The sequence below is a fragment of the Protopterus annectens genome, chromosome 14.part0, assembly GCF_019279795.1.
Source record: "Protopterus annectens isolate FY-2018-M chromosome 14.part0, PAN1.0, whole genome shotgun sequence".
Classification (NCBI taxonomy): domain Eukaryota; kingdom Metazoa; phylum Chordata; order Ceratodontiformes; family Protopteridae; genus Protopterus; species Protopterus annectens.
In genome coordinates, this window is record NC_056748.1 from 188,053,904 (window position 1) to 188,066,664 (window position 12,761).

The following is a 12,761-nucleotide window of genomic DNA, read 5'->3' on the forward strand; positions in this document are numbered from 1 at the left end:
CCTTATCTATGTGCATATCTACATGTTTTGCAATACTGCACACACTGCAAAAATGTTACTGCATGTCTGCAGTGCACCACCAGAAACATGATCTAGACAGCAGAAGTGGAGCTTTAGCAGTTCAAGCACATGCTGAAAAATAACTTGGGTCATTGAAAGGGCAGTATTGCATATAGTCTCTGCAATAGTCTGTGACTTTACAATTGGAGTTATAAGCAATGGCTACAGGGCATACCCAGTATTGCCAAAAAGATGGCCCAGTAGAAAAATCATCCCACACAAATTGCTATGTCACATGTGCCAGATGTGTGAATTGTGGGCACTGTCTGGATGGCTTGTTGACTCAATGTATAACATACCCTATGAATTGCAGACCACCTGTCAGTTGATGAAGTTGAACCCCTAATGGTTGATGCACCATTATGCTTCCCCTCTATGAGGGGCCTTTATTGCAATGTGCATAGAGTCAATGGTTCCCAGTTCTTCAGGGAACCAGGCTATATCATAAAATGCCCACGTGGTGTTGCCTCTCTCCTCTGTGGCATGTGAAAACAAGATATGCTTCTCCACGTGCTGTAGCATGGGACCAAGGAATGGGTGTAGTATCCTTAGGGTATTTGCCTGGGATGCACCCAACTTATCCCCAGTTATACACCGAAATTTGGGTCTATATTATTCCAGCAAAAGTGCATATGAGCAACTACATAAAAGTTGACACATAATGCATGAAATCTAGAAATCACAAACGACTGCAAAATTGAATTGTATCCTAGGGAAAAAATTCATGTGGCCGTTCGTGAAAAATAAACTAAAATACAACCATAAACAGGTGGGGGGCTTTGCACCCACACCCCCCTAACTAAATATACCAACTTCGAGATCGCACTATAGTGACAGAAAGGGCAGCTCCAGGTAATTGGCCAACTACCTCCTTGCCCTATGACAAATACATTGAAATGCCCAAATGCATTTCGATGTATTTGTGTCGCTCTTTTCACATTCGCACATATGCACTTTCGCTAGAATAATATAGACCCCTGAAATTCCCCTGTAGCTAATGTTCTAAAAGCCACACACCTTGTTATTCACAGGGATAGATGCCTGATTCATCTCATGGGCCTAATAATGAAGGTGTCACATCTTGACCAGCTTCTTGCAAGCTGCCTCTTTCCACATGGTAGTAGTCCACCATTTTTTTTAATTTCACCAAGTCTTTTGGATTTCTAAAACCATGATGGGAATGGACCCCATACAATTAAAGTTCATGAAATTCGTATTGTTTCAATCTTTGTCAGCTAGAAGTGCTCTTCGCAGCACCCACAATGTGGTCAGTAATGACTCCTTTTACAATTCATATGGGGTTACATGTATTGGTAACATATCTAGATATGATTATAGATTCTTTTTTATAAGACCCATTGCTCCTACTACTGTTGGAACTACCTGGGTATCTTTCTTCGACATTGCTCTCGTTTTTGCCTGCAAATCCTGATATTTTATGACTTTGTGCCTCACTGTACACAAGACACTGTAGTTACTGGGTGTGGCGATTTCAATGATCAAGGCTAGTTTTGTCTTCTTTTCATGGACCACTGTATCCATTTTTCTAGCATCTTTTTTTTGAACTGTTGGTAATGGGTGATCCCATGTGATGTAGACCATTATTTCTATGAAGCTTTGTGTGGCTCATGGTTTCAGTATTTTTCAGCCATTTCTGTGTAGTGGAGGGCGAGGTACACTAAGAGCAGTTGGAGGATTCAGGGTCATTATGGTCAGAATTGAGCATCTCCATGACTACTAGCTTTGGTGACATCCTCTTGGATATACATATTCACTAATGTGGCAGTCACCCCATTAATGTTTTGTGGTTAGTCTCCTGTAATTCCAAGATTTTCTGTGGGCAACAACCACTTTGCATGAAATAGATACATTTCTGAATCACTTTGCCATATTGTTTACCCTCATTTTCATCTGCCATTGACTTTATTTTAATAATCTTGCTCATTTCCATGTCATTGTACAACTGTCTACACATTTTGCAGGTCTTGATATTATCGGGCTTTGTGCAATCATGCACAGTATGTCTCTGAATCACCCTTACCCAGTGCATGGCTGCTTATCATTCAAAATTGGCTTCTGAAACACAAAACTATTTCTGATTCCCAGTAATGAATAGAAAAGATGGAGAAATATATTTTGCAACCAAAATCTGAGTGCTACCATGAGAGAGAAATTACTTCATTTTTCTCCACAGTTCAGTTTGATAACATTCATCTGGGATATGAGTATTTCAGATAAACTAGGATTGAATAAACAAATCATTAACAAGACAAATCCTTTTTTTCACAAAAACTTGAAACAAGACAAAATATGTGAGCATTTCACATACTTATATAACATCTAGGGATAAATACATGCATACAATGGTTTAGAGTAACACACTAAACATTTAAACCAAAATTCAAAATACTGGTCCTGTGAATAGAAAGCGGGCAAGTCCTCACATGATAGTGAAAGCCATAAAACAGAACAGAACAAATTCATAATCTGAAAGAAATCCTACAAGACAGTGCAGTGGTGCAGCGGTAGTGTTGTCACCTCACAACAAGAGGCTCTCTGGTTCGATTCTCAGCTGGGATGCCCTCTCTGCTGAGTCTGCATGTCCTCCTTGTATTTGTGTGGGTTTCCTCCAGGTGTTCTGGTCTCCTCCCACATTACAAAGACATTCATCTGGAGTGCTTCTCCCTGGGCCTCCCTTGAAAATTGGCTTTGTTCCAAGTCAGACTTTCCTGGTAAACAAATGATAAATAAATAAAATAAGAACAGTGCATGTAAAACTGGACTAAACATTATTAAGATTTTAAGTAATGTGTGTGCATTAGATGCAACCATATATTAAGAAATCTGCAGACTTAAAACAAAATAAACTAGCAAATTATATGCCAGAATGTGCTCCCAACAACAAAAGCAAAGACATTCTAAAACATTCCTTAAAATATGACAGATGTTGGTGTGCTTATAATATTTCCATAACATGTATTTGTATAAAAAAGCTGTTTTAATATTGTTTAGACAGCTTTACCAGTTCCTAAAAGCAACACTACCATTGCCAGGGGCTCAAAGGACAGCACGCTTGCTTTTGATGTTGGAAGATTGGAAGATCTGTAGATTGCGGGTTCAATTCCCAAAGTAAATTCATTTTTGAATACTGACACAACAGTGAAGCTGGGAGGAGGGGGTTACTGCAATCCTGAAAGTGCCAGCCTTCAGATTAAATGTTTTTTGTCTCTGTTGGTGGCATCTTTGCTGGATGCTGATAAATAGGTGCATAGAGTCTATGAAGCTGCATCAGATATGTTTTCCAAAATAGTTTTGACTATTGTACATTTCCAAAGCACATAACTATGTTTCCTAACCTGGTGGCATCTCCAACATTTACCCTCTCCACTTTGCCCCCGATTTTTGAGTCTAGAAGGTGATATTTACTAGTGCAGTAACTTAACTTGCTTAAAGGCAAGTACAGGTGCCATAAAAAGTGTTCTTCAGGATATTAGGACCTTGGCCTTTTGTTTTTCTGAAACATCTATACTCAAGCCAGTGCGTTACTTATTTTTATTTATTTTACTTTGTTAACCAGGTGAGCAGTCTGGTCCAAGGACCCTTTTTATTTATTTTACTTTGTTAACCAGGTGAGCAAACTGGTCCAAGGACCCTTTTCAGCCATGACATGGACCATATAGGCAGCACAACACATATACTAGTACATAAGAACAATGACGTACATAGTGTTAATATGCAGAAATGCAGTCACATATATGACGAAAAAACACCAAAGATTAAGCAACATGATACAGATATTAATGTATAATATTAGGTCATTCCTAATGTAATGTCCCACCATAGAAAAAGCACAACAATCCAGTTGTAGAATAATGCATGATAAGATAGTGTAATAACCTGAAGGCAACTCAGAGTCTGGAAAGCACAAAGGAATTTGGATATCAAGATGTCTGGTCTTAGAAGCACTGCATGCTTCTATATTATTTTATACAGAGTAGATAATAGTTACAGTAATCTCTCTTAGAAAAAGCAAACGTCTGGAGTTCTCCCCTATATGATTATATATTAACTGGACAGGAGGAAGGATATTATTGGAAAGGAGATCTCAGTTGTAAATACTGCAAGTGTTGCACATGACTTTGGAATCTGTGATCTAAACAATCCTGGAAAGAGGGAAGGTATTACATGAGTGTACTAAGATATCCTGCTAGTATGTAAAACCTTCAGTTATCTAGTTATACTGATATATGGGAAATGAATGTACCTGATAAGCCTTTCAATCACACAACCTGATATTAATCACGATACTCATCATATTGATCACTGCGGCAGCAGCCTTAGCTATATGGGCTATATCTTGCCAAGGATATACCAGCTGGGCTGGACAGCTTCCAAAGCTTCAGGGCATATTCGATACACTCAAACCATTAGGCAGCTTTGGATGAGCTACCTAAGAACACAGGTTTGAGTGCTAAGCCCTTCAGAGCTTTCTTGCTGTTGAAAATGGTGTTCTTTTGGGGGGGGCTTTCAAGGATTAATGGTAGGCTTGCGCTGTTCCATTGCTGGGGAAATAAGTTCCCTTTGGGGAAACCCTTCCATATTTTAATTGTATTCTTTAATTGTACTTTCCTGGTTAGGAAAGTTGTGTCTTGTCTAGGTGTTTGTCCTTTAATGGACTGTCATGAAACTTAACTGTACTTTTAAGCAGGAACACAGTTTTTTCCTGTCAGTTTGAAAGCAGCTAACATAGTTGAAAACCATTTTTTCTGTATAGAAACTGTTTATTACACTTTTTGGGGATGACAAAGTATAGTAAACTATATTTTACTGTGTTTTTGGGGAAAAAGTGTATTTTTACAACTTTAAATTTGACCAGCTTCTGTTGCTTATTTTCCCAAGGGAAAGAGACACCATTTTCAACTTGACCATGGAACAAACTATTGGTCTCATGGTTGGTCCTTCTTCCAGTCACAAAAAGAAAAAGCTAAGCAAACAGCCTTTGTCACCACAGCAGGCTAACAATTTGCCTAAGACACAAGTGGGTAGCCCTGCTGTGGCCAAAGCTGGGTCCTCAGACCATTCATCTTTTACCACAGATCCTTTTGGTGCAACACCTGCAGCCATTACAGATCAGGAATTAGCCATGTCCTCTGTAGCTGTTGGGGCCCCATCAGTGGATGAGGGAGAACCACTTTATTTGGTCCTATAAGAGGAAGCAGGAAAGTCTTCCCTTTCAGGAGGAATGTTGTACCCATCCATGGGGAAGTTGCTGCTGCTGCCATTAACAATTCTGTTGGCTCCAGTTTTAATGTCAAAAAGAAACAGAAACACTATACATGTATCTGCCCCTGCTCACATTTCTCTGGATAGGAGTAGTTTACTAGATCTGGTTCAGGGTCTAATTCAGTCTATTGATCCTTCTTAGAAGGTATGTTTTTTAGGAGAAGAAAAAAGGTTGCCTCTTTTCCCGAAGAGATTATAGATTCTGAATCTGGACAAGAAAATGAAGGGGCAGATGCAGGATTTTCTACTAAGATTTCAGATTCAGATTCAGAAGAGAGTGCAGTATCTGGTTTCTCTTTCTCTGAAACTATTTCCAGAATATGTTACTGTTTTCAATGAAAGAACCCTGAGGTTTCTCAGTCCCTCAGAAAATACTGTGAGCTTTTACAAATGGATCACATTATCAGTTCTCTGCTTTATCCTTTGGACTATCTATTGCACAAAGAATCTTCACAAAGTATATATGTCCAGTTATAGTTTATTGCATGCTACAAACTATCGACGATATTCCATGTTTAGATGACTTGCTTATCTTTGCAGAGTCAGGAATTTCTCACTTCTGTGAGAAATCTTTTACACAAGCTGAGATTTCAGGAGAACATTCAAAAACATTTTTTGACTCCATCACACAGGATTGTGTTCCTGGGGTATCTGCTAGATGCGTCAGTTCAAAGAGATTTACTTCCACAGGAGAAAAAAAAACAGAATTGTACATAGATCTATTCCTTGGGTTTTCCAGTCAAACTTCAGTCTCTGCAAGGGAATATCTCAGGATTGCGGGTCTTCTGGCATCTGATTTTCATGATGCCCCTGGCAAGACTCCACATGAAAAAGATACAGTGGTATTTGACCTCTCTTTGGCCTCAGCACCAACACCCATCATCTTTTCAAATCCCAGTTCTGGGATTTGTCATAACAGAAATCACTTGGTAGAGACAGAAAATATCCATAAATCCAGGCCCCCCTTTTTCTCCCACCCTGCTTCAAAGCAGTCAGTTAACACAGGTGCTTTGAACTTTTCTTGGGGAGCAATGTCAGAAGTAATAAACGTACAAGGTGTTTGGGACACAAAGGAGAGATGCATGCACATAAATATAAAAGACATGCTTGCTCTAATCAAGGCACTCAACTCTGAATCATCTTTGGTCCCTGTACCTCCGAGTTATTACAGACAATACCACAGTTATGTGGTCTGTGATGACCCACCACTGCCAACCATTAATCAAGGAGACTTGATCCTCACCACTGGCAACAGTGGAGGGACATTCATTGAGAGGATAACAGGTACACACACAGTATTGCCAGATGCAGGTCTCTGCAAAAAGTGCAATTTCCCTTAAGAGCACACAGAGACCACAGTCAGTCCGGGGCTGGTTTCTCACTCTTTCTCCAGATCCCCAATAAGACTTCCCACTGGCACAGCTATAGAGTTAAGATCTCAATTGAGTGACCAAGCCAAGACCTTCAGCACCCTCTCTGTCCAACCGGTGCTTAGTGTCCCTGCCCAAGTAGCTCTCTCTCGCACACACACACACACACACACACACACACACACACACACACACACACACACACACACACACACACACACACACACACACACACACACACACACACTCTTTGAGGTTTGATTTACACACACACACACACACACACACACACACACACACACACACACACACACACACACACACACACACACACACACACACACACACACACACACACCTAGGAAAGGCTGTTACACGTTTACTAGCTGTGCCCCCTTCTGTCCTGACTATAAATTAGTTCCCACTGTTACCAGTCATTCCTTATCAGCTACTTTAGGGCCCTTAACAAATGGTGTCCAATTTTAGTGTGTAATATTAATACTAATACAATGGTAGTTTGATCAAGTGCAAGGCTATTAATAGTGACCCACAAAGTGTCACCTAATAAAAATGCAAGTACTTTTAAAACTTAAATACTCAGATCAGCCACAATGAAAAGTTTAAAAATATTTGAAAATAAAAGAACAAGACAATACTAAATATATTCACAGTGACATCAGAGTTCAAACTCACAGGAATATTTAAAACAACACTGAAGGGCAGTCTCAAATAAAGAAAAAATATCTAAACTAAGCTTCACTATATTCCTGACTGTATCTAAAAGAATTACGGTACCCTATAAACTTAGAGCAAGGCAGATGTGGTGAATGGTGCTTCTTGTTGTCAGGTCCGAGACAGAATGCAGAATTCTCTGTCTCACTAAGAGACTTCTCTCAAAATAATATCTAAAATATTACTACTGGGATAGCTTGCAGAATGACATAATCTCTGTTCATCTTACTTCTAGTTCCCAGGTAATCCCCCCATTGCTGAAGCTGGCAGTATTTAGCATCAACCTGTAAAAATACTCATACAACGGCTTTTGCTCAGATCTTTGGCAGGTGTTGGAAGTCATAAAACAATTGCATTCCTTCACATTTCCAAAGTAGCAATAAGTTCACCCTGAAGACAATACAGAATGCTTACTAGTACAGACCTTGTGTCTCTAGTTGCACTGAAGCATCTTTATGGCCTAGCCTACAAAGTAATTTCTAAAGTTTGCTAGACTGAGGTTAACCCTCCAGTTTCCTCTGTTATGCATATACATTTAAACAGTTACAATAGTGCATATACATTTATGTTCTCTTCCTGTAGGGCACACTGTGGTTATATTTTAAGTACAAACACTTTACAAATACCTTTTCAATACAAACATCTGTACAGAGCAGTTTGATATACACATGACATACAGTTCTAATACATGACATACAGTTGTAATACATTTGTAATACAATAAATTAGTCTGATATTCACAAATGACATAATTATTTACAAAATTTTAGCTATCTGTGCTGGCAGTACCTCCTTTTGTCACACTTCTTCCCCTTTTCAAAGACTGAGACTCATCCCTCTCGAGCAACATTTTCTCAAGGGTCACTTGAAAAACTAGGTTATCTGGGAATACATTACCCCATTCCCCATCTTGAGATCTCAGCCGCCTTGGCATTGCTGATCCCAGTACAGTGCTGCACTGTCATATCATATGTCTCCAACCCTAGGCTCCACCATAGTAACTTGGGATTTTGCTGGCTGGCTCCCTGTATCCATAGATCCCCCTCAGACTCCTCCTGCCTCCTACTGCAAATACTTAGCACAAGGGCTTTTCTATCATTGTAAAGTTTCATCATGTTAACATGCTACAGTTTTGTGCCCCTGCCTCCTGCCCAGCAGTTCTACTAGGTAGTTAACATCACTAACCTTCTTTATCACTTTGAAGGGTCCCTCCCAAGCTGCCTGCAGCTTGTTGTGTCTGACAGAAATGAGAACCATAACCTGCTGCCCCACAGCATACTCTCTGGCTCGAGCATTCCTGTCATACAAGACCTTTTTCCTCCTGTTGGGCATCTGCCAGGTTCTTCTTTTCATCACAAATATCTGTACAGAACAGTGTGATATACACACGACATACAATTCGGTCACATTTGTAACACTAGCATCTTCTATAAATTAGTTTGATATTCACAAATGACATATAATTATTTATAAAATTCCAGCTAGCTGTGCTGGCAGTACCTCCTTTTGTCACATGTCATTGGTCTATTAACAGTCAAGGTGGAAACAGGTTACCCCCTTTGCAGGCTAGCCATGTTAGCTTGGGATAAAACTTTACAGCATAGTCTTACTGTAAAGGCATCCTACATCCCAGCATTGCAAATCTGTGTGGCAGACAAGCTGAGCAGAATAAAGGCAGACCCTCACAAATAGAAGCTAGATAAGTTTTTTTTTCCAAGATTTGATCCATCTGTGGAGAGTTCAAGTAGACCTCTTTGTCTCCTCTCTGAATGATCAGCTGGCAAAATTATGCTCTTGGACTCCATACAAGAAGACCTGGAAGGCAGATGCTTTTTACTTTCTGGGACAGGAATTTTTTTTATGCTTTTCCCCCTCTTCATTGATTTCCATACTTCTGAAGATTCTTAAGGAATACTCCAAGATCATTATGGTGACTACCTTTTGGCCCATGCAACAGTTGTTCTCTCTTCTTTTGGAAATGACCAGGGGCAAATAACACAACCATCTTCACAGACTTGATCTGCTCACATAAGAACAGGGGTGTTTGATACATCCTGACTCCAGTCAACTTTAACTGACTGCCTGGATGATAGATCGTAATTCCCTTTAGGAACCTATTTACCTGAGGAAATGCAGTGGATACTGATGGAGGCAAGAAAGCCTGCTACTACGAAACCGTATATTAGGAAATGGAAAAGGTTTTCTATTTGGTGCCAACAACATAACCATTACTAATTCAAGGTTTTACATTACTAGTGTGAATTACTAACCTATGCCCTTTCATACTCCCCTGTCCAGGTTCATTTGTCATCTATTTCAGCATATATGGGGGTTGGGAGGGTGGCTTAATGGTTAAGGTTTTTGCCTTACAAACAGAAGGTACAGGGTTTGAATCTCACAGGGGATAACTGGCTAGGCTTAAAATGGCTCACAAGCGCAGTTTGCCTAGTACTAACCTATGAACTATGAAAGTGGTTTTACAATAAGAGGCCTTCAAGAAAACCTGTGGCTCCTCCGTGGGATCTTAATTTTGTGTTAGAGGAGCTAACACAGTTAACCATTTAAACCAGCCAATCTTGATGACTTGAGGTTCAGAACATGAAAAACTGTTTTACTGATTGCTCTGACCTCTGCAGAAAGAGTATGAGTTGCAAGCATTTATGTTGATTCAGTCCTATCTCATTTTACACAGAGACAGGGCTTTTTTGAGAAATAATCCCTTTCTTACGCCTAAAGTGGTATCTGAGTTTACTTTAAGCCAAACTATCTAGCCTTTGTTTTTTTTTTCCTGGACCTAAAAATGAGGGAGAAAGGATAGTTCATACCTTGGATGTCCACAGACAACTCAAGTACTATCTTGACAGAACAAAATCTTTCTGATCTTTGAATCAGTTGCTCAATTCCTGTGAAAATAAGAAGGGGCAATCTGTGTTAAAACAGACTATTTCTAAATGGTTGGCTAAGGCTATAACCCTTTGTTCTCACCACAATGTAAGGTTCAAGTCTACTCTACCAGGGCCTTGTATTCATGTATGGCTTTTTAAAAAGGATTGCATTCTGGAACTATTCTACAGACTGCAACTTGGTCCTCTGCACATAGTTTTACAAAACACTACAAGCTTCATTCCTGCTGTGCGTCTTGACCAGATTTTGCTTGGACCCCTCCCTTTCCCCTTCCAAACGTTGTAAGCTAGGGTAATCCACTCATAGCTTAAGATACTGCAACAGTGATCAATATGATGAACATAATACAGTTGTGTATGTAAATTTGCCATAACAGTAGATATTTGAATGATCACTGTTGCAGTAGCCGCTCCATCCCCCTTTATTTTACTATGCCAGGCTCTGTATATATTTTCACTTCTAGCTATGTTCTCTCTAAGCTCAGGCTCCCTCTCTGTCAGCATGAAAGCTCTGAGGCATACCTCTCAGTGCAAGAAATCTGGACAAAGACTGACAAAATGGGGGGGGGGGGGGCAAAGGCCCAAAAATAGGGACATATTTTAAATATTACTCCTAAGCTTAGAAAGTTGCTAGAGTAATATGATTTGTTTTAACATACATTTTCTGAAGGATTTGAAGCCTGAAACTCAAATACATGTCATTATTTAGTGACTTCAGTCCTCAGATCTTCCCAGTAATTTGTCAGAAAAACAGATTTTATCAGGAACAGACCAAAAATATGAGCCAAAAATCTGGACATTCTGTGAAAATCTGTACAGTTGAGGGGTAAGCAGGGCTTGGCACTCAAACCTGTTTTTCGGCAGCTCAGCTGAAGCTACATCATGGTTTGAGCCCGTGGAAGGTGCCTTGAACCTTTGGAAGCTGTCCAGCTGTTATATCCTTGGCAGGATATAATGCATATAGATAAAGCTACTGCAGCAGTGATCATTCAAACATCTACTCTAATGGTACATTTACTAGCACAACTTTACTTTCCATATACTTTAGTATGGCATGTTAATGCCAGAACCTGAAAATGCCTTCCAGATAAACATTTCAAGGCCTCTACACCAGATGTCTGAGCTTGTTCCTGCCACCCATTCAGGATTTGTTCACCACTAGAACAAGGACACTGGAAAGCAATATTTATGAGAGGAAAGCTGCAGCATCATAAAATTATTAACCTGGGACACGGACGAGATATAAAGGAACTTGAGCAGGATGGCATGTATAAATATATGGGAGTAGATGAAGGGTGGGCAATTCTATGTGAATAAATGAGCAAAAAGCTTAGTAAGGAATATTTCAGGAGGCTATAACATTAATATTGAAATGTGACTTGATGTCTAGGAATGAAGTCCAAGCTATAATTTAATTTGCTCTTCCTTTTCTAATTTACCGCTTTGGTATGATTGACTGGCCTCAAACAGTACTGAATCAGTTCAACAGGAAAAATACTTTATGCTTATCAAATGAGACATGCAAATCAGTGCATTCCAAAATTATATGTAAATTTTGTTACTAGTATGCACACCACATACCCTACTGATGGTGTTACAATGTTCATGACAAGTGGAGGGTCCCATAGGGAATGATGAAATGTATACACTTTTGGGCTTTGATTCCACTTTTGTGAATAAACTAACATTCAACATTAGGAATTTGTTAGAATGGATGCCTACAGTTTCCATTAAAGCACAATCATCACCTTTAGTGCTTCATAAGGCACATGGCACACATCCCTGCAGCATGTGTTGACACCATTGATTAGATGTGGTCCTGCTTTGGTACTTGTATAACAGATATGTGATTTACCATAACAGTCATGTGATGTCTCAGCTGTGGCCACTTGTATATCAGTAAGATGGCAAGAAAGTCAGAGCCATGTGTATATAAATATACGTGCTCAATTCAGAGTAAGAATTAAAATGCACTTTGTGAACTGCAACGCGTACATGAAATGCATGTTTTTGTTGCGGTTTATGTGAACCGAATTCTAGGGGAGGGAAATGGCAGGAATAGCATCCTTGAATATAGATAACTGGAGTAGCAGTTTCTTTTAGATATTGCTTATACCCCCCCCCCCCCAGTTTAAATCAACATTTCAGTAAAGAGTATGTTGAAATTATTTGCTTTTCAGTTATTAAAAGCTTAAACAAGTTTCATTTATGTATATTTCATTGTATTATTTCCCTTTTTCATTTCTTTTACATATTTAAATGATTTACAGTACATTCTTATTGCATTTCCTATTACTGTTAAACTTTTTATCAAAGGTATCTGGCTGATTAGTGTTTAATGATGTGGTGCTCTTTATTTAAAATCTTTACATGCTGCTCCCGAGCTTTTCTGATGAAGTCTCATCTTATGTGA